Source organism: Cydia splendana, chromosome 12 (assembly GCF_910591565.1).
Source record: "Cydia splendana chromosome 12, ilCydSple1.2, whole genome shotgun sequence".
Taxonomy (NCBI): domain Eukaryota; kingdom Metazoa; phylum Arthropoda; class Insecta; order Lepidoptera; family Tortricidae; genus Cydia; species Cydia splendana.
The window spans coordinates 2,331,201-2,355,228 of record NC_085971.1 but is presented as its reverse complement, the minus strand read 5'-3'; the positions used below and the strand labels follow the sequence as shown (position 1 = coordinate 2,355,228).

Here is a 24,028-nt window from a genome sequence, read left to right as displayed (position 1 = left end):
AAAACAACGATATTTTACATTATTGGCACCACGTCAGCTCGCTCGCTCGACGACAGTTCGGAACTTGAAATTATTGTTTTATAACGTGAAGCTGTTTTTCGGGACAATTTTCACTTTGTCGGGAATCGGGAACACATGCTAAGAATCGGGAGAATCCCGCCAAATCCCGACCATCTGGCAACCCTAGTCGCAACACTCGCAACGCAAACATGTATATGTCATAGTCATGTAAAATGTTTGTAAATAAAAACAGTATAGGTACCTACTGCATGACATACCTAAATGCATAATTATGATTTTGCGAAATTGTTTAAAGTTCTCTTAAAGCTGAACTAAACTGCTGGAGATAATTGGAAAGGTCGTAATCCCTATTTAATTGTGATGTGGTATTCGTGTCAAAAACTATAATAATTACTCGGTGAAGCGATATCGTAGGTGTGATGTCGGGATGGCCGGCGCGCAGCACGCCGCCGCCGCAGCGTACACCGAGCGCGCTAGCACGCGGCCAGCTGATCTCCGCGTGCTGATCACGGCGCCGTGACTTGGCGGCGGCGCGGGGCGCGCGTTCGCCATTGGTCGCGTGCACGTGGCCTGATCTCGCACCATGGCAACGCGCGCCCCGCGCCGCCGGCAGACACCGCGACGCGCCCGCTGTGGGTACTCGTGTTCAGTCCACCCCGTACGATCGCGAGGAACGCTCACGACAGCTAACTCGCGTCGGTCGATATCGCGGAGGCTTCGTGGAACCCTTAAAACTCCTGCAGTGTCTTTAATTGCTTACCGACTTCGAGATTATACTGCGGGCGCTCTACATTACATTTGCAATTGCAACTTCCCAAATACTAAACAAGTGAGTGGGTTAATTTGTTTCCTTTTTATAAGTACTAGGACTAGGTACTTAAAACATGTCGAGGTTAGAGTTAGACACCTAGTAGGAGCTATAAGCGGTGTTATACCGCAAGAGCACAGGAAGCTGTTGCGACTTGCGATCAATCGCTCGGATTTCGACAGGTTCAAGGCCATGGTGGCCATTCGGTCATTTTCCTGCTGCGGTCGCATGGGTATACTGTCACGCATTTTATTATAGTTTGGTATTAAACAGTTTACAGTGACGGACATCTCTGGGAGGCTTTGTTTACAATCATCACTCGCTTGTTTGAGATTTCAATCGATGTTTATATTTCCGCGTGAAGTTAATTCAACTCTAATTAGCACTACCGAAGGTTTACATTGATGCTTACATGGCAATAATTATGTTTAATACTTTCGACTATAGTGGTGCAATTTAATTGAAATAATCCGTCATTGGAATCCAACTAGACTTAATTAGGTAGAGTTTGGGTGTTTCGGTATTTTCCGATTGTAAAGGTTAAAGTCAGACCGTGAAAAGTCTGCAGCGGATAGATAGATAGATTGAATAATGCCTTTAATAATTAAAAAAGTTAAAGTTTAATTTTTTTGACGTTTGTAAATCTATGCATCAAATAAAAAACCAGCCAAGTGCTATTCGGAGTAACGCCCCAAGGGTTCCGTAATCACACATTTTTACCCGGCACTCCCGACAGCACGACGCAATGGTTAATTTAATACCAACCTTATCCCGATGCACGAAGGTTGATATTGGGCTGTAGCCGCGCGCGTCAGTTGACGTCTTTGGCGGTGAAACGGGTTAAACTGTAAAACCGTCAAAGGGGTTAATGACATAAATAAATCAGTTCGGTAGAGTACTTATCCATAACTTAAACAAAGGAGCCAGGATGACAATCGTAAATGTCAATCAAAAAGTCGATAGAGTCAGACCAAGAATAGTCTGCAGCGGATTTGATAGCCCACGCAGTAAAAGTGCTATTTTAAACGTCAAACTTCTATGAAATTATGACGTATAAATGACACGTGCACTGCGTGGGCTATCAAATCCGCTGCAGACTTTTTTTGGTCCGACTCTAATGTAACCTACTAGTAAGGCAGGTGTAGGTACGTAGGGTAAATCATCAATTACTGGCCACCGTCTAATAACTGGCCACCCTAAATTAAAAATGAATTCTATTCACCTATTAAACAGAATTAATTTTAGTATAAGGTTTCAATAACTAGCCACCTAATAATAAAATGAATTCTGTTTATAGGTGAATATATTTCATTTTTAGTTTAGGGTGGCCAGTTATTATTTTTTACCAAATATTTTTTTAATTTTTCGATTAGCGTTTACAATAAACGATTGCCACCTTTGACCACGAACTGATAGAGTGGTAGGATAGGTACCTAGCACCTACAGTACCGTTTGGACAACCGACAAATGTGTGTAATGGATAATGGAACATGACATGACCATATTACGTGACCACACACACAATTCACAATTATGTAATTAGCATACATCAAAGTGGATTTCGGAACTAAAATTCATTTTTGCTATAAAATATTCGACAGGCGCTTAGTATGTAAATAAAAACTTTTTTTTTTCAAAATTTTACAAATCTTAAAAAAACACTGTTTCTGAATCTTAGATTCGTAACTACACAATTGCCCAGCTGGATGCCAAATTTCAACTTGTTAGGTCATCTGGAAGTCAGTACGCACGTCAGTCAGTTAAAAATCCCGATTTTTAGATGTTAGTATCTTAATTAATAACCGGTTGAACTATATTAATGAAATTGGGGGTTCTTAGTTAGCCTATAAGTGAACCATATTTCATTTGTTTATGTTTAATAGATTATGAGTTACGCAGGGGTTAAAAGTGGCTCTAAAATGGTTCGTGTAATATAAGACACGGCCGCTGCGTCGCCAGTTCTCTTCTTTTGAACTTGGCGTGACACACTGCCGCGTGTCTAGATTGGATAAAAGAAAACAGCGGCGGTTAAACCTAAGTCGGCTTCGATAGCTATCGCTATCGTCGATAGTGACGTGTACCTACAATAATATGTTTACTAATCAGTAGGTACATATACGTGACACCGTCTATTAAAAAATAACCCTACTTGGTGGGAGTATCGACCTGTCTATTTAAAAGATAAATGTAAATTTTCCTTGTTTTCGTATTCTTACGCCCTCGTCAGTTGAAGGTCGTAAGCTGATATAGGGCGGACAACTCTCGGCCTCCCAAAAAATCGTAACTTAATTTACATGATTTGGGTGCAAGCGATTCTATTAGCTCTAGCGATTTTTTTCTCCAATACGCTTTGTGCGGCCGTCCGTCAACTTTTGGGTTATTTCTACTCAGAATCACGTCGATTATCGAATTAGAAAGAAAAAAAAATGTGTTAAAAAATGTCAGTTTTGTAACGCACTTTCACTTATACATTTTGTATGGACCGTTACAAAACGGACACCCAAAATTTGTATGAAAAAATGAGGACGCTTTTTTCCTTTGTCTCATTCAATAGTACTCGTGATTCTGAGTCTAAATAACCGAAAAGTTTATGGAATTTCGAAAAAAAGTAAATGATACCATTTTTTCTGAAAACCCCCTTAATCCTTTGAACAAACGGCAACGGTGCGCGTCTATGGAGGACGTCAAAGGTCAAAGGGTTAAAAGTTTAAAAGCTGATTCATCCTTTAAACTTGTTTAAACTGACACTAGCTGCATCAATCGTTAAGAATCCTACTGGAGGCACGGGGGTCTAAATTTATCGAAGATCATACCGTATAGCTTCCATATAGGGCTGTGGGAGATCATAAAAACATAAGCCTCGAGGGGAAAGAAGCGGAGAGAGAGTCCCACACGACCTGTGTAGTACATTTTAAAGTAAATTTTCCACAAGTAGCTATCTAAGTAAAGACGCGAAAGCACGAAAGTTGGTTGAAGGTGCCCTCTATGACGATCTTGACCTAATGTTTATGTTCTGACCAACGTCCATCAAGATAATAAATAATATGCCAAAGCATACCTACCTATCTGCGAGTGATAATTAAACTTGACAATTCTGATATATGTACTAGCTACATGTATGCAATTATAGTTTTGCGAATTAAATTTGTACCTATTTCAATAAAAGCAAAACAAAGTAAAAAGTAAAACATTACATTTATATTTGTGCGTATTAATTTTAAACGTCGAGTTTTTAGTGTTCTGTACATACCCCGCACCAACTATTATTTTCTGTTAGACCTAAAGATTGACTGGTAGAAAATGCCGTGTTGCATTAAATCCGCCTTTTGTCAGTGTATATTTTTGACTGTGCAATAAAGTTTAAAATAAATATTCTGTTATACTAGTTAGGTATCTATCTATGTGCATTGTCAGTTTTTTTTATGGCCTGTAGCCCTTTAAGCCAAATCCCTTACAACAAAAAAAAGGGAAAACCTGTGCTGGCGCCATTTTATACAATTTTTATAAAACAATTCGCATCTTTTATATATGTACCTGTATGCCCTCAAAATATAGCAATGTCTTCAAAATATATTTAAGTAGGTAGGTACTTGAACTTAAGGCACAGATTATTGCTTTAGGTACTTACACGTCTATAGGTACGGTACATGTATGAAGAATAAATTAAGAAAACAACAAAATGACAACGAAAATACCACAAGATTACGTAAATCAGTTTAAAAATAAGTACTTACAGGTCTATACGTCTCAGCAGGGTGTCAACTATTCGGCATTAGCATGTCAAACACCGGGAGGTTTTTTTATTTGAGCTCCACTTGTTGCCTATTTATGGAATCGGGAGTAAAATATTAGAAAGGAAATTAATTAATACAACAAAACCATTTGGAGCCGAATTTTTATTGCTAATCGAAATAAAAAGAAAAAAAAACGTAATTAGGGCCGAAACTAATCATTTTCAACCCGCTTCATAGATATAAACAATAAGCCAGTTTCAGAGCATCAGAAATGAAAAGTTGGAGTTTTTTTGCTATTGTACCAACTAATCCCGTAAGGGATTCGATTAGGACGTACCTACTGCTCGCCGTTTAGAGTTTCCACCCGATTCGAACTATAATATACGTCAATTAATAGATCTAGAAACGATGTGACGTTTCTTCAAACAAAAACGTCACTTTTAACACTGACACATCTAATCCATAACATTTCTAGATCTATTAATTGACTTATCTTAAAGTTCGAATCGGGCAGAAATATCAAAGGCGTCTATAACCTTTCCAAGATTGCATATACTAGAGAATTTGGGTGTCCTCACATAGAAAATTTGAACTTCGCTGCTTTTTCTGCTGACAAAGTGGATTTGCCAGAGTATAGTGGTGTAAAAACAGAAATCAAAAAATATTTACTATAGAATAATTTGATTAGTTCCCTAGCTATAATTGTTTTACGAAATTTAATAACAAATCTAGGTATAAAGTCAGCATCTAACGCCGGTTCCGGCGTGTGCCGGCGTCTATCTGTTAACCGGTTGTGTTGTGTGTCAACAAAAACAATGACGCGCGTGTGCGCACGCATAATACGCATGTAGCAACAGAGCCAATGTTGCCAGATGATGAATAATAAATAAAAAAATATATTCAAAAGGCCGTTCATAGAATGCGCTCGATGTATGAACGGACTTGATTTCTCGCTCGCCGCACCGCCGGTCGCGTGCGTCCAGTCCGCGGCCTTACCAACGGCCACAGACTTAAGAAATGGAATGGATGGCGAAAATGACGCGCGAGCCTGATCTGATCTGAGTGATCTGTGATCTCTTAGCGGTTAATTGCGTCACAGGTCATAGAATTAAACTACAACGCTCTGACAGTGTTTAATGGTAAATGGTAAAGGCCAGTTCTCATAGACCGTCTGTAATTGTAATAGGGTAATTCGCCGACCAATAACTGGCCACCCTAAACTAAAAATAAATTATATTCACCTATAAACAGAATTCATTTACTATAAGGTTTGCAATAATTGGCCAGCCTGTAATAACTAGCCACCCTATACTAAAATGAATTCTGTTTAGAGGTAAATATAATTCATTTTTAGTTTAGGGTGGCCAGTTACTAACAGGTGGCCAGTTACTTTTTTTTTAAGATTTTATTTAACCACTTTGTCGGATGGATTGATTTCCTATGCCCATGCCAAATTGCGCTTTCTAGCACTAACGACCACGGAGCAAAACCTCGAAAAGACAGACGGACATGGCGAAACTATACCTTAGGGTTCCTAGTTGACTACGGAACCCTGAAAAGATTTTTTTTGTTTTTTTATTATATTAAAAACATTTATTTACAAACAAGATATATACAGCGGTACAATTACTACAAAATTAAATAACTAGCTTAAATCTAAAATAGGCCATTAACAATATATAACTAATTAAGATTAAGTATGAAATGCGTGTTATTTAATTGATATTCTATCAATTCCCGCGCACTAACCCTCATCTTATTTGTTTACTTACGCTCGACGCTCTGACGAACATTTTCAATTTATAGACAAATATTCTTCACAAAACACTTAACGTGGTCTTCGTCTTACTTTAATAAACGGTTAGCATAATTGTGTGACTTCCTTGAACTTGACAAACACGAGTAATATTCTATTCTGAGCGACAGAATATACATATATACATGAAGCTCTTAGTACATTTTTGACTTCAAAAACGGTCCAAATGATATGACTGACTCTTATCTGATCACTTCATTGACAGTTATCCCTTCTCCAATGGAATCTCCATAAATACACGGTGGCTAAAAAATAACTGAATTCCCGTTGCCAGATAAGATTTGGCTTTATTATACTGAGCAACTTTTGAAAGAAAGAAAGAAAGAAAATACATTTACTTACATCAACCAACCAGTTAAATTACAAATTTTACATAGACACATAAGACGTTAAATAGCTTTTACTATGAGACCATCCCCGAAACCGAAAAAAATAATTACAAAAATAATTACCAATTTTTTTTCGCGGGTTTGAGGTTGGTCCCATAGTAAAAGTTGCTCAGTATAATCGCAAAACCTCCCTGGCAACGGGAATGCCGTTATTTTTTGGCCACCCTGTATACCTACCCCGCCCGCAGCCTTGAATATTACCCAATTGACTGTACTTATATCACATTTGTATGATTGACATTGTAATGGAATTCTAAATTGATAAATTATTTATCAGTAGGTGTATATAATTGTAATACATTACCTATATTATAATAATTTATAACTAAACATGTTAAATGTCTTTAACTAAATATGTACTTATGTTAATTGTTGTGTGCGGACTTAGTGTGTATTTTTTGTGTAACAAAAGTACGTAAGTTTACATTGCTTTTTTTTTTCTTAAGAGCCAACGGGAGTGGTCATTTCTCCATACAAACGTACTCCTCGTTTTCCTCCGTGGTTTTTGAAGCTAGAGCAATGATTTTTTCAACACAGATTAATATTGTCAATATCTGTGTCGGACCGTTTTGCTTTTTTTGATATTTTTGTTTTTTAAGGCGCTAGAGCCCTTCAAAAATGGCCAAAATGGCCTAATTGACTATGCCGCAATGAGAGGCGTGGCATTCAAAACTGATATCAATTAGCCAAAAAAGCAAAACGGTCCGACACAGATAATTTCATAATCATTTAGATTTCGAAATTTAGTTACGATTGGTTAAGTTTTGGAGGAGGAAACAGAGGAGTACGAAACCTCGATTTTTGAGATTTTTACGCAGGATTTTTCGCCTTGTCCTTATCGCACTACTTTTAGGTGCCGCTTCCGTTAGCGAGACGGGTATATTTACCTAAAATATTTAAAACTCAGCTCCTGTTTCGTCTTAAGTTTTTAAATTACAACCTGCACGCCCGGGTTTGTTTCCAAACTCAGACCCCTATGGCCCTGTTTCACCACTTTGAAAATTGTCACTTTAATAACAATTCATAAACCATTGGGTCCACCGAGTAAACATTGACGCCACGTTGTTATTTACCGACCCGGAAGTGTATAGAGTTAGACCAAGAAAAGTCTGCAACGGGTTTGATAGCACACGCAGTGCAAGTGTTATTTTTACGTCATAATTTCATTAATTTCATAGAAGTTTGACGTTTAAAATAACACTTGCACTGCGTGTGCTATCAAAATCGTTGCAGACTTTACACTTGGTCTAACTCTGCAACTATTCCCATTCCAATATTTGTTTTTACTATTTCAATCAACAAATGTGATATTCACCCTCGGCCCTGTAAGTAGTTGTATATCCTACTATAGCCGGTCAAACAGGTTTGTCAGTAGAAAAAGGCATGAAATTAAAATTTTCTGTGGGACGATAATCCTTCGCGCCTACATTTTTTAAATTTGCCACTTTTCTCTATGACGGAAATGGCTTGACAGAGTATAGCCGCCCCTTTCTCAGCACCTATCGTACAGACTGCTGCCCCTAATGTCTTGCCGCCCTAGGCCCGGGCCAACGGGGCCTTAAGGCAAATCCGCCACTGCACAGATGTAAATAATGGGAGCAAATCTACAGCTCGCGGAACATTACCGGCCATGAGGTCATTAAAGTGACGTATTTATTATTTATTTGAAGAAACGTTACATTAGACACTGACATATCTAATCCATCGTTTCTAGATCTATTAATTGACGTATCTTAGAGTTCGAATCGGGCAGTATGACTTCTAAATGGCCTTTATAGAAGAATACCTACATCATAATTATATTTATGGCGGTGGAATGGGCAGACGTATTTTAAATTCTTTATGCACGATAGGTAAGTATACAGGGTGGAAAGGCACGACGATCCTTCCCGGAAGTATTAGGTCGTTTAAGTGATACAGAGACTATTGGTAATGGTAAGAATCGTTAATTGAGTAAAAAATAAAAATTGCAAAAATACTACTTTTTAACTGTGGTGATAACCCTATAGCATGTGCACATGACGGCTAGATTAAGGATCTCCGTCGGGAAAGCTCGGGACTTTACACTTTTTTCCGATCGTTGACAGTATCGCAATGATGTATGAATGACGCATAAATGTCAAATAAATCAAATGCATGCAAAAATATTACAAACAATTTTATTACTTTCTTAGATAATTACTTTTTTCCAATATTTAATACTATCTTCTTTTCACATACGGTGTTCAAATGTACCTCCGTGTATTACAACGCCGCCGCAGCCCGTACCCGAGTATGTCGATGCACATGCGATATAGTGTATGCTCTTCGTCATTTATCCTCCGCAGAAAGCACCAATTAGCCTTTGTCTCATTTCGTCCGCAGTTTCACATTCCGTTTGGTTTGGTACACCATATCTTTTACACAGCCCCACAAATTTAAATAGCCACGAGCATCTAACATTTTTATTTGAAGAATATGACATTCAATAAGTATAGTTCAATGAAAATTTAATTTCAAACATCAGACGTCTTGTCTATTTCCTACCACGCAAGAAGGTTTGTTAGTTTGGTATTGAAGAAGTATTTATTCTTGATTTATTCTTAGTATTTAATTTTTGCAAGTTCATTTGGTGCAACTAACACAACCTACATGTAATTTTTTATTATTTTAAATAGTTTCCAATTATTCGAAAATAATTTTGTGAAACGTGTTAAGAAACTAAAACCTTTTTATCAGTCAAGGAAACCAGAGATATTTATTATGAAAGAGGTTGTTGTTGTTGTTATTATCATAACTACTTTATTTACAACTGAATAAATTCACATTCTATGTTCAAAGTGGCCTCCGTGCATAATAATGCAGGCTGCAGCCCGTGCGCGAGTATGTCGGTGTACCTTTGCTAATATTCGCTCTCGAACGTTTCTACGGCGCAGGCTGGCGAAAGCAATGGTTAACCTTTGCCTCATTTCTTCGGCGTTGTCACACTCCGTTTTGTACACTATATCCTTGATAGTCCCCCAAAGAAAAAAGTCTAGAGGCGTCAGATCCGGAGATCGTGGTGGCCAACGATGCGGTCCGAACCGGCCGATCCATCTATCTCCGAATTCGTCGTTCAGGGCTAGCCGCACTTCGTTAACAGAATGGGCCGGTGCACCATCTTGCTGGAACCATACTTCTCTACGCTCGGCCACTGGTAAATCGTCAAGGTAATTCTGCAACTCCGTATTCAACAGTTCCAAGTATCCAGCTCTGTTCAAAGTTGGAGGCAAAAAAACAGGTCCAATCAGTGTATCCCCGTGTATTGCAGCCCAGACGTTAACGGACCACCGATATTGGTGACCCGAATGTCGGTATTCGAACGGATTTTCTACTGCATACATATGTTCATTTCGCCTATTCCACATGCCGTTACGGGAAAACAAACTTTCATCGCTCCAAATAATGCGGCGGATGAACAGGCGATCTTCCTCCAGTTTATTTAAAAGCCAACGGCAGTATGCTGCTCGTACAGGGCAGTCCCTGGGCAGCAGAGCTTGAACTCGCTGAATGCTGTAAGGGTGAAGACGTGCACGTTTCAAGATTTTGAGTACTGCGGTATGAGTTAGGCGGAAATGTCGGGCTGCCTGCCTCGAACTAGCCCTTGGATTTTGCTCGAAATACCGCAGCACTCGCTCTTCAAGTCTTGGTGCAATGTGAACTACACCTCCTCCCCGTTGGTCGTTTTGGCCCGTTCGTGGTACTATGGGCTCATTATTTGCCACGCGATCAATGGCCCGTAAAATTGACATACGGCTAGTTGGGTGTGGTGGAGGATATCTTTGTCTGTAGCGTCGTAACGTCTCGGCGGCATTATAATTACACTCCCCGTATAACATAAGCAAATTTAGGTAATCGCGGGCTCCCAAGGGCATTTTGGAACTAGGTTTTATCGCGTAATTTGCAATTTGTGGCACATTTAATTTCAAACATCAGACGGTCTGTCTATTTCCTACCACGCAAGAAGGTTTGTTAGTTAGGTATTTAAGAAGTATTTATTCTTGATTTATTCTTAGTATTTAATTTTTGCAAGTTCATTTGGTGCAACTAACACAACCTACTTGTTATTTTTAATTATTTTAGATAGTTTCCAATTATTCAAAAATAATTTTGTGAAACGTGTTAAGAAACTAAAACCTTTTTATCAGTCAAGGAAACCAGAGATATTTATAAGACGATTGCGTACTTTTGAGTGGTTGTCAATGTCACCATTTGAACTGTCGTTGTAAACAATGTTGTGGTTAGTATTATTAATATTAAGGAATAACATAACTATTTCATTCAAATATTGAACAAGTGGAACCACTAAGAAAGCGAAAATCCTGCAATGATTCTTACCGTGCTGTAAGCAGACCTAAAAATGGTTAGATGGCAACAAATTAGCATAATTTCCTGTCGAATACTGATTGTTTACAAGTAAGTTCATTGACCCTGTCACCTGTTAGGGTTAGAACAAAGTAGTTTTTTGCGTGGATGTTTAAAAGGTCATAATTTAGAAACGGTTGCCCATATTAACATAGTTTCTATGGAGAAAATATAGAGCTTAGGCTAAACTATCTCCCATTTCCGGAAAGGATCGTCGTGCCTTTCCACCCTGTATAATCCGTTTAAATTGTTTCGTTCCATTAACAATTATTTTGGTTAAATATCAATCGTTCCAAACCATACGGTTGAGTGCAAAGTAGGGAATGCAAATCGGTTATAACCGTAACCGAAATATTCGGTTTTAACCGAATATTTTGACAAAATTTCATAACCGAATGTTGGAAACTCGAATAACCGGTTACGGTTATTATCGATTATTTATTTATGACTTAAATTCTATGTTTTTATCATCTAATGACTACAAAATCCTGCCTTTTTGGCTGTGACCTGTGACGCCTGTGAATACAATTTTTGTCATTCGTGTACTTTAATAATGAAAATATACCATATTTACTTCCCTTATTTAGGAAATATTTTTATTGAATATTGTGTCACGTCCAAGGTCATATTTTACTTTTACTGTATTTTGTGTGTTTTATTAAAAAACGAAGACTTACGGCTCGATTCGGAAAATGAATTAGATTTCTACTAGACTTCAACCAGTTACGATACGGATAATTTAAATATATTTGTAAGATAGATATGTCAAATTTGACGTTTCCGCGATTCTGGAGGTCCTCTTGAACGATTTCGACAAGTAATGACTTTTTTTTTTAACATTTATTTACATACAATATATATACAGTGGTACTACTAAACGAAATTAATAACTAGCTTAAATCTAAAATAGGCCCTTGAGGCATTGTACCAAGGATGCTGGCGGCATTTCCTCGCTGTATCGCGGGTGTGTAATGTTTAATATAATTATAAAAAAACTATCATACATTTGTTATAACGCCATCTGATATATTATTTTATGTTATAATGTAATTTTTATTATACGTTTCCTTTATTATATAGTGATTTCATCTAAACTGTCATTGATATAATGCCTAATGTAATATAATTTTCAAATAGTATATAGACATGTTTTATAACGACATTTGTTATATTATATTTTTGTATAACGTAATACTTCATACAATTTTATCAAGTATAAATACATATATCGTATAACATTTTTTGTCATATTTCATTTACTGATACCGTAAAGTTTTACATACTTTTTATAACTAGTACGCAGGCCTACTGCTTTTGCTAGCTATTTTATTCTAGGGAGGTCGCAGTTCTAACCTAACCTAACCTATTTTTCACGGTTTTCGTTCTGCGAGGGCCGCAGTTCAAACCTAACCTAAACCACTTTTTTGATAGAAAATTTTATTCTACGGAGGGTCAAAGTTCTAACCTAACCTAACCCTCCTTTTGTTAGGTAATTATTCGTTTGTGCGGAGTCGCAGTTCCAACCTAACCTAACCCATTAACTATTATGCTACATGAATAATTATGTGATGTCACTTGTTATAACAAATAATATGCTTTAGAGTATGTAATAATTATGGCAATGTATATTAGACGAAGTGTAAATATACCTTATGACCATTATACCAATAATAACATTATGTATACCGTTAATTAGGTATTACGGTAGTATGCCATTTATTACGTTATTCAAAATAACGATATATCAAACTATAATATATGAAATGTAATTATAACAAATGTAATCCACCCCTGTATCGCAATGCTGATACGTTGTGCGAGGTAGCCGCCAGCTCTTCGGTCACCAGTTACGTCAACCAGACGCTTCGCGATTTCTGCGAACAACTTATGCGCGCTGGGACCCCATGGACCTAGAGTTTCAACACCAAATGGTACAAAATGGTACTCTCTACCGAGGCTCTTATATTTGTTACGTTTTAGAATTTCGGCGCTTTCCGCCGCTCCGCCCGCTTTTACAGTAGTCCGTTGGAGGTGGGACGGTGCCAGTGTGTCTACGCAGGTAGCATCCCACACCAACATCCGTCCCAAGCTCCAAGGAACTAAGGACACTCCATCGGGCCTCTTGCCATCATCTTTGATAATGCCAGTCGGCTCAAGAAGAGCAGGCACATTGATGGTGGCAAGAGACCGACGGACTATGTCGTTAAGCGACGCATGTCTCGAAAAACGGCCTGCACTTTTTTGACAAGATAATCCGTGGTGTCCCAGTCGGTCCACGTCCGTGCCACAAGAGCATATGTGGTATTATCTATGAAAAGGGACCTTATTGTCGATGGCGCTTACGACACTAACATCGATGAGCACAAAACGTAGTAGTTTAAAATTGGGGATTCTGGCCCATTTTAGTTATTTTGATTTCCAATTTAGCAATTAAGTTTCTTTGATTACTGGAACATTCAATGTTGCTGTCTATCCAATGCGGAGGTCAATTTATGTTATGTGACGCTGATGAACTTATCAGTCATCGGGTTTAAAGGTCCCTTTGTAGTTTTTTATAAATAACTCGTAAACGGTGACCTGTAGCAAAAATGTTCTGATGCATAAGTAATCTGCGTAAAATTGTCTACATTAAATATGCTATACACTTTTTCGCTAGGATCAGTATTTAAAAAAATATTTAAGGTAAAAAGTTAAATATGATCAATTGTTAATATTTTTTGTAAATAACTCGTAAACGGTGGCCTGTACCAAAAAATGTTCTGATACATAAGTAATCTACTTAAAATCTACTCACACCAGAGGATGCTGAAGACCGGACGCTCAGCTAAAACGCTAGGTTGAAGGAGAAGAAGATTGATCCTAGCGAAAAAGTGTATAGAATATTTAAGGCGCTCTTATACTCGAGTTTTACGTTTTCAAGGGGGTGAAGCAGACGAGTGGTAGAACGGGCAGGCGGGCGCCCCGCGCGGCGCACCGCACCATTCCCGCGCAGCACGTCTACGTCCTTATTCTGACGACATCGGTATTCTGAATCGTCAGTTCCGGGATTTTTAGTTCGGCAATTAATATTGAAAAAGATTTATTAGTAAATTCGAATTTTGATGAGTACTTAATGAAATTAAAAACCGGACAAGCGCGAGTCGGACTCGCCCACTGAGCCCACCGAGGGTTCCGTACTTTTTAGTATTTGTTGTTATAGCGGCAACAGAAATACATCATCTGTGAAAATTTCAACTGTCTAGCTATCACGGTTCGTGAGATACAGCCTGCTGACAGACGGACGGACGAACGGACGGACAGCGGAGTCTTACTAATAGGGTTCCGTTTTACCCTTTGGGTAGGGAACCCTAAAAATGGTAGGTAAGACGGTGAGGTCGGTGAGTGTACCTAAATAATTATTAATTATATGTATACAATATGAGTGTATACTTGACTGATCATGTTTTTGTAAAAATCGATTTCGACTGGCAAAACATATTATTTTTTGGCAACCGGGTTTTTTAACCTAATTAGACCCCGCTGAATCCGAAATTGCCGCTTTTTGAAGGTCTCTTTTTTTAGTTTTTCGTAAATAACTCGTAAACGGTGGCCAATATAAAAAAAATTGTTAAACGTTAATAATCGACACAACATTTTCAATAAAAAAAGATTTAGTACATTTTTAGCAGGGATCAATATTTAAAAAGATAATAAAGAGGGAAAGTTAATTATAATAAATTCTAAGGTTCCTTGTTTTTATTTTTTCGTTAATAATTTGAAAAGTATGACTCATAGCAAAAACAAATTTTACACAAATAATAAACATAAAATTTCCTACAAGAAACATGTAGAACACTTTTCGCTAGGATCAATATTTAAAAAGACAAAGCATCCGGTAAGTCAATTATAATCAATTTTAAAGTCCCTTTTTAGTTTTTTGTAAATAACTCGTAAACGGTGTCCCATAGCACAATAGGTTTTTATGAATAAATAATCTCCATAAAATTTTCTGCAAAAAACATCTGAACACTTTTCTCTAGGATCAATATTTAAAACGATATTAAAGGAAGAAAGTTAATCACAATCAGTTCACAGGTCGCTTTTTTTTCGTAAATAAAACGTAAACGGTTGCAACGGGGGCAGTTACAAAAAATATTATACATAAATATTGAACATAAAATTGTCCACAAAAAAGGTTTTGTACACTTTTTCGCTACGATCAATATTTAATGAGGTATTAAAGGGGGTAAGTTAATTATAATCAATTTCCAGGTCCCTATTTTAAGTTTTTCGTAAATGACTCGTAAACGGTGGCCCATAGCAAAATAGGTTCTTAATGTTAACTAACCCCCCTTGGCTAAAAAGTGGCCTCCATGTTTAAAATTCATTTGTTTACGTAAGATGTCCGTCTTTGGGTCACGAATTTACATGTGTGTACCAAATTTCAACGTAATTGGTCCAGTACTTTTGAAGAAAATGGGCTGTGACAGACGGACAGACAGACAGACAGTCGCACGAGTGATCCTATAAGGGTTCCGTTTTTTCCTTTTGAGGTACGGGACCCTAAAAACTAAAAAAAGTGACATGTGAATTGATTGTAATGAACTTTCTTCCTTTAATATCGTTTTAAATATTGATCCTAGAGAAAAGTGTTCAGATGTTTTTTGCAGGAAATTTTATGTAGATTATTTATTCATAAAACCTATTTTGCTATGGGACACCGTTTACGAGTTATTTACAAAAAACTAAAAAGGGACTTTAAAATTGATTGTAATTAACTTACCGGCTGCTTTGTCTTTTTACCCGACTGCGCGACGCAAAGGAGGGTAATGTGTTTATCAGCCTATATATGTATGTATGTATGTTTGTTCCTATGTGGCACTCCAGAGACCAAACGCGTGAACCGATTTTGATAATTCTTACGTCAATCGAACCGTCTTACTTTTGCGTGTGTCACTAAAGACATGACAGTAATCAAAATTCAATATGGCGACAACCAGACGCCAAAATTGAAAAAAAAAAAAAGTTAACGAAATATGTCGAGTGGAGTATCACTGAATAGGTATTTAAAAATTAGTTATAGGTTTCTTTTACAGTTTTTCATTTAGAGTGACCATTTAAAATCTATAACGTTATAAAGTTATAGTAATTCTGTTCAGTAAATACTGCACTGCGCGACGCAAAGGAGGCCAATGTGATTATGTGACTAATGACTATCCTATAATATAAATAAAAATATTATAAATTATAATGAAGCCGATATGTACGTACGTATTTATTTAAGTATGTATGTATGTATGCAAGTATAAAAAGTTGACATACTATATGTCAAGTGGTGTCATATCGTTATGTAAGTACCTATTTAAATTATATTTTTTACGTTTCCCTTATCATTAAATTTGATTAGAATAGGTACCTAAGAAAAATTAAATAAGCTTCGTGACCTAAACGCGGTACTCGGTTGAAAAAGCTGTCATTAGATCACGATTGTACAAAATACTATTGACAAACCCAGAGTGCTTCTGCTTCGAAAGATAGTTTTAACGACCTAAAGCGTCACTTACAGGCTACAGCTTACGGTGAGATATTACTTCATTTGGAATAAATCATATAATAAAGCTGAAGAGGGTCGAAAGTCTGTACATGGAAGATATTTGAAAAAAAGTTGGCTGGGAATACTTAGAATTGATAACAGAACACGTTCCAACAGTTTTTAGAATTTTTGTCTGTTTGTCTGTTTATCTGTTTGTCTGTTTATTTGAACGCGCATCACGTGAAAACGGCTGAACGGATTTTGATGAAAACTTTACTAATCTGTCGAGAAAATCCCCGGCCAGGTTATAGGCTATAAAATTTCAACCCCTAAAAGGGGGGGTAGCCACAACACTCGATTGACTTAAGTTTGCTCCTGAATCGTATGGCGCTACTTAGGAAGGAGGGGCAAACTTTTTTCAAATATGTGCTAACACTATAGAGTACCCTGGTAAACTAACAGATGGCGCTGAATTTAATACGATGTAACATAAATAAGCCACCTAGGAAGGATTTTGCTAAATTAACTCTAAGTTTAGAAGACCCCTCTTCTAAAAATTCAATCAATCGTACGGATAAAACAATTGAATTGATAATTGTGTTGATTTAATAATACAACAAAATTAAACGACAGTAAATTAATTGCCCCCTCATTGCACAGTGCCATCTTTTGGGGAGCTGAGTAAACATTAAGTAACCAAGACAACTAAAAATGAGTTTACATAGTTACGTAGTGGTAAAAAAATAAACACACATATCAACACGCGTATAATTGCATAAAATTATTTAAAATTATTTATGTTCTCCGTCATGAATTATACCTAATCGTAATTATATCGCATCCATATCAAATCCATGTTCATACGTATCGCCTCCTTAAGCACTTAATAATGGCCACGAAGGTGGGTACTTTGAAAAAAAAAACAACGGGTTGCACTTCGGGAGTGCCGACAGAAGTGAAAACTCAATGACTAGTCCAAAATGTCTGCAGCACTCAAATCAAAATCAAAAATATTTATTTGCATAAATAAGGGTACAAACAATTATCAAAAATGGAAAATACACCATCTTAACCCACATATGGGATAAGACGGAATATTAAAAATGGGGCAAGATAAGGACTAATTCTCTTCATAGAAAAAAATATATCAAAACATCCTCCATATCTTCGTCGTCGACTTCAGTACAAGCTGTGTGGGCCCGGCGTCCACACTATTGATACCCTACCCAGTTTTCCGAAGTTTTAGGTAAGAATTGTTTTCATTATTGAAATGTGAACAAATTATATCTTCTTGTGGTTTTTTCCTGTTCCATTCCCTTTTCCTTCACCTTTCAACTTCTTAGTCGTGTTATTATCAACAGCTGGTTTCGTAGGTCTTTTCTTTCCTCTATTTCGATGACCTGAAATAATAGGATATAATTAGCATAATTGGCATGTTCCTAATATAGTAGTATAGTACAATATCCAAACAATGGTGACAAGCGGGTAGAAAGTACCCACTGGGTGCTAAGCTACCTTTAGCAATGGACGCTTGTAACGATTTTATGAATCTAATCTTCTTACAAATCGAATCAGTTAAAATATATATGATGTAGGTAACTTACATTTGTATTTTTGCTCCCCTGATTTCAGGCAAGTTATGGTTGGAGTTGGATGCTATATGGATACATACTCCAATAAAACTAAGTTATATTATATAACTTAGGCAGATTTCTGGAATCAGCTTTCACAAATTTATAGCGTAGGTATTTTGAAATTAATGATTTAGGGATTCAAAATAAACGATTTTTCCATTCCAGACGATATTATTTATAGAAACACGTGACACTGACATTGTCGACAGGTGACATTACAATCAATTTTATTGACAATGACAACTATTTTTGAAGTGAAAATTAATTGTTTAAAATTCGAATAGAAATTGTAAAGTTACCTTGCAGACCTCGCATCTAAATATATTTGGTCATGATATTTTGAGTTTTATTCACCAGTACTAGAGTTCACTTTTATTAGCGATTTCATCAAGATGTAGCTTTATTGAATTATATTTGAGGGATATAAAATTAGAATGTAACTGTGAGATCCTCGTATTTCAACCCGTTCAAGATTACAACATTAAGCTTTATTGCTTAATATAAAAGTCCAGTTTTAAATAATTGATCTGATTATGATACGTTATGACTAAAGTTCTTTGGTGAATAACATTGTCCGTGACACATGACGTCAGCGTTACGTTATGTTACGTTGATAATAACACGACTAAGAAGTTGAAAGGTGAAGGAAAAGGGAATGGAACAGGAAAAAACCACAAGAAGATATAATTTGTTCACATTTCAATAATGAAAACAATTCTTACCTAAAACTTCGGAAAACTGGGTAGGGTATCAGTAGTGTGGACGCCGGGCCCACACAGCTTGTACTGAAGTCGACGACGAAGATATGGAGGATGTTTTGATATTATTTTTTCTATGAAGAGAATTAGTCCTTATCTTGCCCCATTTTTAATATTCCGTCTTATCCCATATGTGGGGTAAGATGGTGTATTTTCCATTTTTGATAATTGTTTGTACCCTTATTTATGCAAATAAATATTTTTGATTTTGATTTGAGTGCTGCTGACATTTTGGACTAGTCATTGAGTTTTCACTTCTGTCGGCACTCCCGGAGTGCAACCCGTTGTTTTTTTTATATCGATATATTTTCGCGCTCGCTTCGCTCGCGTTTTCAATAACTTTCTAACACATGATAAAGGTGATATTCAATTTTCGTGATATAATGATGTGACTGATTTCCATACTAAAAGTAAAAATGTCCAACTGTCTATCGAATTGCGTTTTTTTATATCGAAAAAGTGTGGCTTCGCTCACGTTTTCGATAACTTTCTAAGGTATGATAAAGGTGACATTCGGGTGGCGAGTGTAGCGACTGCATCAGCATTAGGTACTCTGATGCAACGTTACTGCTGCGGCACTGTCAATTTTCGTGATAAAATGATGTGACGGATTTCCATACTAAAAGTAAAAATTTACAACTGTGTATCAAAATGCGTTTTTTATATCGAAAAATTATCGCGCTCGCTCGCGCGCGTATACCTACCTTACTGTATCGTCCGACGACAAAGCTATTAATAAAAACAATGTCCCTGGAGTAGGCGTAAGAATCGAACCATCGACGACCGAATTCGATGCACTTCGTGGACAGGGCAAAATAGAGAGAAAAATGTTGCCATTGATATTGTGCTGGGGTGTTACTGTACATAAGCTACAAGGAACGACTTTAGACCGAGCTGTGGTTGATTTAAGTTCTCGCATTTTTGCAAAAGGTCAAGCATATGTAGCTTTGAGCCGCGTTAGGTCTCAAAATGGATTAATTATCAGTAGTTGAGACCACCGCAAGCTACCTCACGATATTAACTCCCTCAATGAAATGACAAGATTGCGAATTTTGCCGTCTTTTAATACTAACTAAAAAGTGTTAAATAAAAAAAGATAATTTAGAAAATAAAAAAAACCCGACTGCAAAAAAGCTATCTTTAGAAAAAAATAAAAAAAACTGAAAAGAAAAAAACAAGTTCAGTAGTCGAGAACATTGAATCAGTTTCATGATTAACATTTCGTATGTCAATTTGGACCTTGGAGTTTAAAAATAATGTCCAAATCGCTTGTGACGGATCCGGAACGAGGCATACGAATCGTTATGACACAGATAAAACAAACTATACATTCTTATACGAAACAGCAACTTCAACAGTCGGGACCCATTAAAAGTCTAGGCTGCGGCACTAATGTTGACGACAATAATGGGTCCCGACTGTTGAAGTTGCTGTTTCGTATAAGAATGTATAGTTTTATCTGTGTCATAACGATTCGTATGCCTCGTTCCGGATCCGTCACAAGCGATTTGGACATTATTTTTAAACTCCAAGGTCCAAATTGACATACGAAATGTTAATCATGAAACTGATTCAATGTTCTCGACTACTGAACTTGTTTTTTTCTTTTCAGTTTTTTTTATTTTTTTCTAAAGATAGCTTTTTTGCAGTCGGGTTTTTAAATATTGATCCTAGCGAAAAGTGTTCTACATGTTTCTTGTAGGAAATTTTATGTTTATTATTTATGTGTGATCAACAGGGTAAAGACCGGTAGTGATCACCGAATCGTAAGAGGCACACTGAATATCAATATTAAACTTGAAAGGTCCAGCCTGATGAAGTCTACGCTCCGACCTACTCGAGCCCATGTTCAAAACCCCGAAAGCTTTCAACTCGAGCTCTCTAACCGCTTTGCTTGACGGGCTAGTGGAAACTGTCCACACAGTAGGGTCTAAGTTTTTTAGACCCCGCCGTAAAGATAGACCTCAGAAATTGACCGAGCAAACCTTAAACCTCATGGCTGAACGACGCTCGCTACAGTTGCAGTCTCCCGATGACGCGGAGTCATATAGGCAGCTCAATAGACGTATATCTAAGTCCTTGCGACATGATCTGCGTCTCTTTAATACTAACCGTATTAAAGAGACTATTGAGCGAAACCAAGGCTCCAAAGTGTTCGCAAAGGACAAAGCAACGCAAGCAAAGCAAGGGTCTATTGGGCAAAGCCAGCTGACAAAGCTGAAACGGGAAGATGGCAGCATAGCGTCGAGCAAAGCGGAGGTTTTAGGTGAGATCGAGAGGTTCTATGGATAGTTATACACTTCGATCGCAAAGCCCGTTGACAGCTTGGTAGGAGATCCAAGAGCCAAGCTGTCCCGACATTATACCGAAGATATCCCGGACATCAGTCTGTACGAGATTAGGATGGCCCTGAAGCAGCTTAAGAACAACAAGGCGCCGGGCAAAGACGAAATCACTTCAGAGCTTCTGAGAGCGGGTGGAACACCGGTACTTAAAGTCCTCCAGAAGCTCTTTAATTCCGCCTTGTCCGAGGGCATAACGCCTGAAACATGGAATAGAGGCGAGGTGGTGCTGTTCTTCAAAAAAGGTGATAACAACCTATTGAAGAACTACAGACCCATCACGCTTCTGAGCCATGTCTATAAGCTGTTTTCAAGGGTCATCACGAACCGTCTCGAACACAGACTTGATGACTTCCAGCCTCCCGAACAAGCCGGTTTCCGAAAAGGCTATAGTACCATAGACCACATCCATACGCTGCGGCAAGTTATACAGAAGACCGAAGAGTATAACTTGCCATTATGCTTAGCGTTTGTGGACTATGAGAAAGCCTTCGATTCGGTGGAAACATGGGCGGTGCTTGAGTCTCTTCAGCGATGCCATATTGACTATCGGTACATCGAAGTGTTGAAGTGTTTGTATAATAACGCCACCATGTCGGTCCGAGTACAGGAGCAGAGCACGAGGGCGATTCCATTGCAAAGAGGCGTAAGGCAGGGAGACGTTATCTCTCCGAAACTGTTTACTGCCGTAATGGAAGACGCCTTCAAGCTCCTGGAATGGGAAGGACTTGGCATCAACATCAACGGCGAATACATCACTCACCTTCGGTTTGCCGACGATATCGTAGTCATGGCAAAGTCGATGGAGGAACTAAGCATGATGCTCGATGACCTCAACCGAGTTTCACAACGGGTGGGCTTGAAAATGAACATGGACAAGACGAAACTTATGTCAAATGCCAATGTTGTGCCCATCCCAGTCTCTGTTGGGAACTCGGTACTCGAAGTTGTTGACTCGTACATCTACCTAGGACAAGTAGTACAATTAGGTACGTCCAACTTCGAGAAAGAGGTCAACCGCCGAATCGAACTCGGTTGGGCAGCGTGCGGGAAACTACGTAATGTCTTTTCGTCCGACATACCTCAGTGCCTCAAGACGAAAGTCTTTACTCAATGTGTGTTACCAGTGATGACTTACGGCTCCGAAACGTGGTCTTTCACTATCGGCCTCATCTCAAAACTCAAAGTCGCTCAACGAGCTATGGAGAGGGCTATGTTCGGAGTTTCTCTACGTGATCGAATCAGAAATGAGGAGATCCGTAGACGAACTAAAGTCACCGACATAGCCCACCGGATTAGCAAGCTGAAGTGGCAATGGGCAGGCCACATTGCACGCAGAGAAGATGGCCGATGGGGTCGAAATGTGCTCGAGTAGAGACCACGGACTAGCAAGCGCAGCGTAGGACGTCCACCCACAAGATGGACAGACGATCTTCTTAAGGTCGCCGGAAGACGCTGGATGCGGGTCGCTTCCAACCGGCACGTATGAAGGTCCAAGGGGGAGGCCTATGTTCAGCAGTGGACGTCTTATGGCTGAGATGATGATGATGATGATGATTTATGTGTAAGATTTGTTTTTGCTATGAGTCATACTTTTCAAATTATTCACGAAAAAATAAAAACAAGGAACCTTAGAATTTATTATAATTAACTTTCCCTCTTTATTATCTTTTTAAATATTAATCCCTGCTAAAAATGTACTGAATCTTTTTTATTGAAAATTTTGTGTAGATTATTAGTTCATTCTTTTTATATTGGCCACCGTTTACGAGTTATTTACGAAAAACTAAAAAAAGGGACCTATAATATCACATATCTCACTTCCAGTCAAGAATTCGATCAAGCAACCGGCAAATTCGGATTCAGCGGGGTCTAATTAGGTTAAAAAACCCGGTTGCCAAAAAGTAATATGTTTTGCCAGAAGAAATCGATTTTTACAAAAATGTGACCAGTCTAAATTATTCAATTTGATTAATTTTATAGCCTTTTAAAATATGTTTACACAATTTATCAATCGTGACTGAATTCCGGATTGGTTAGATGGGTGTGTGCCTTTGCTGCCCAACTTGTTATAAAATGACAATATGACGGACGAATGTCTGAAATGTCACCGTATTTAAGAATTATTTTGCTTTTCTTCGTAAGTATGTTGAAAAACATTGTGTGTATAACATATTTGCATATTTATACTGTGATTACCCATTTGATGAAACGTCCGCTAAACTAGCACAGGTCCGACGCTGACAGTGGTCACGGGCGTACTGGCGTGAGGAATAGGCGCAAGGTATTGCCGCGTAGGGTGTAATTTAGTAGGCAAAATGTTGAATTCATCAAATGATGAATGAAAAAATTAACGTATCGATAAAAGGACAAGCAATAATGAAGATTTACTTAAAAGCTATCGACTGAAGTAAGTTTCATATACATTTTCGTCCTAGTACTTCTAACATAAGGAAATAAAGACAGTGTTAGGCATGTTTTCAACTTAAGATTCTATCGAGAAAATAATGAGCCGTCGTGTTTCTGACAAGCAATAACGTAGTTCAAGGACTGAAGTTATATATACTAGAAAATAATGCATGAAATCCTTGTAAAAGTCTGTAAATATGGTGGTGGTAATCAAAGAAACTT

At 37.8% G+C, this 24,028-nt stretch overlaps 1 protein-coding gene across 1 annotated transcript in view; it reads left to right on the top strand.

Moving 5' to 3' along the window:
* The first annotated feature begins 651 nt into the window (after positions 1–651).
* Positions 652–24,028, top strand: part of LOC134795286 (fatty acid synthase-like) — a 504,205-nt gene continuing 480,828 nt past the window's right edge. Inside the window, exon 1 of the mRNA XM_063767083.1 lies at positions 652–850. The gene's annotated coding sequence lies outside the window, so the exon portion shown is untranslated. The remainder of the gene's footprint in view (positions 851–24,028) is intronic.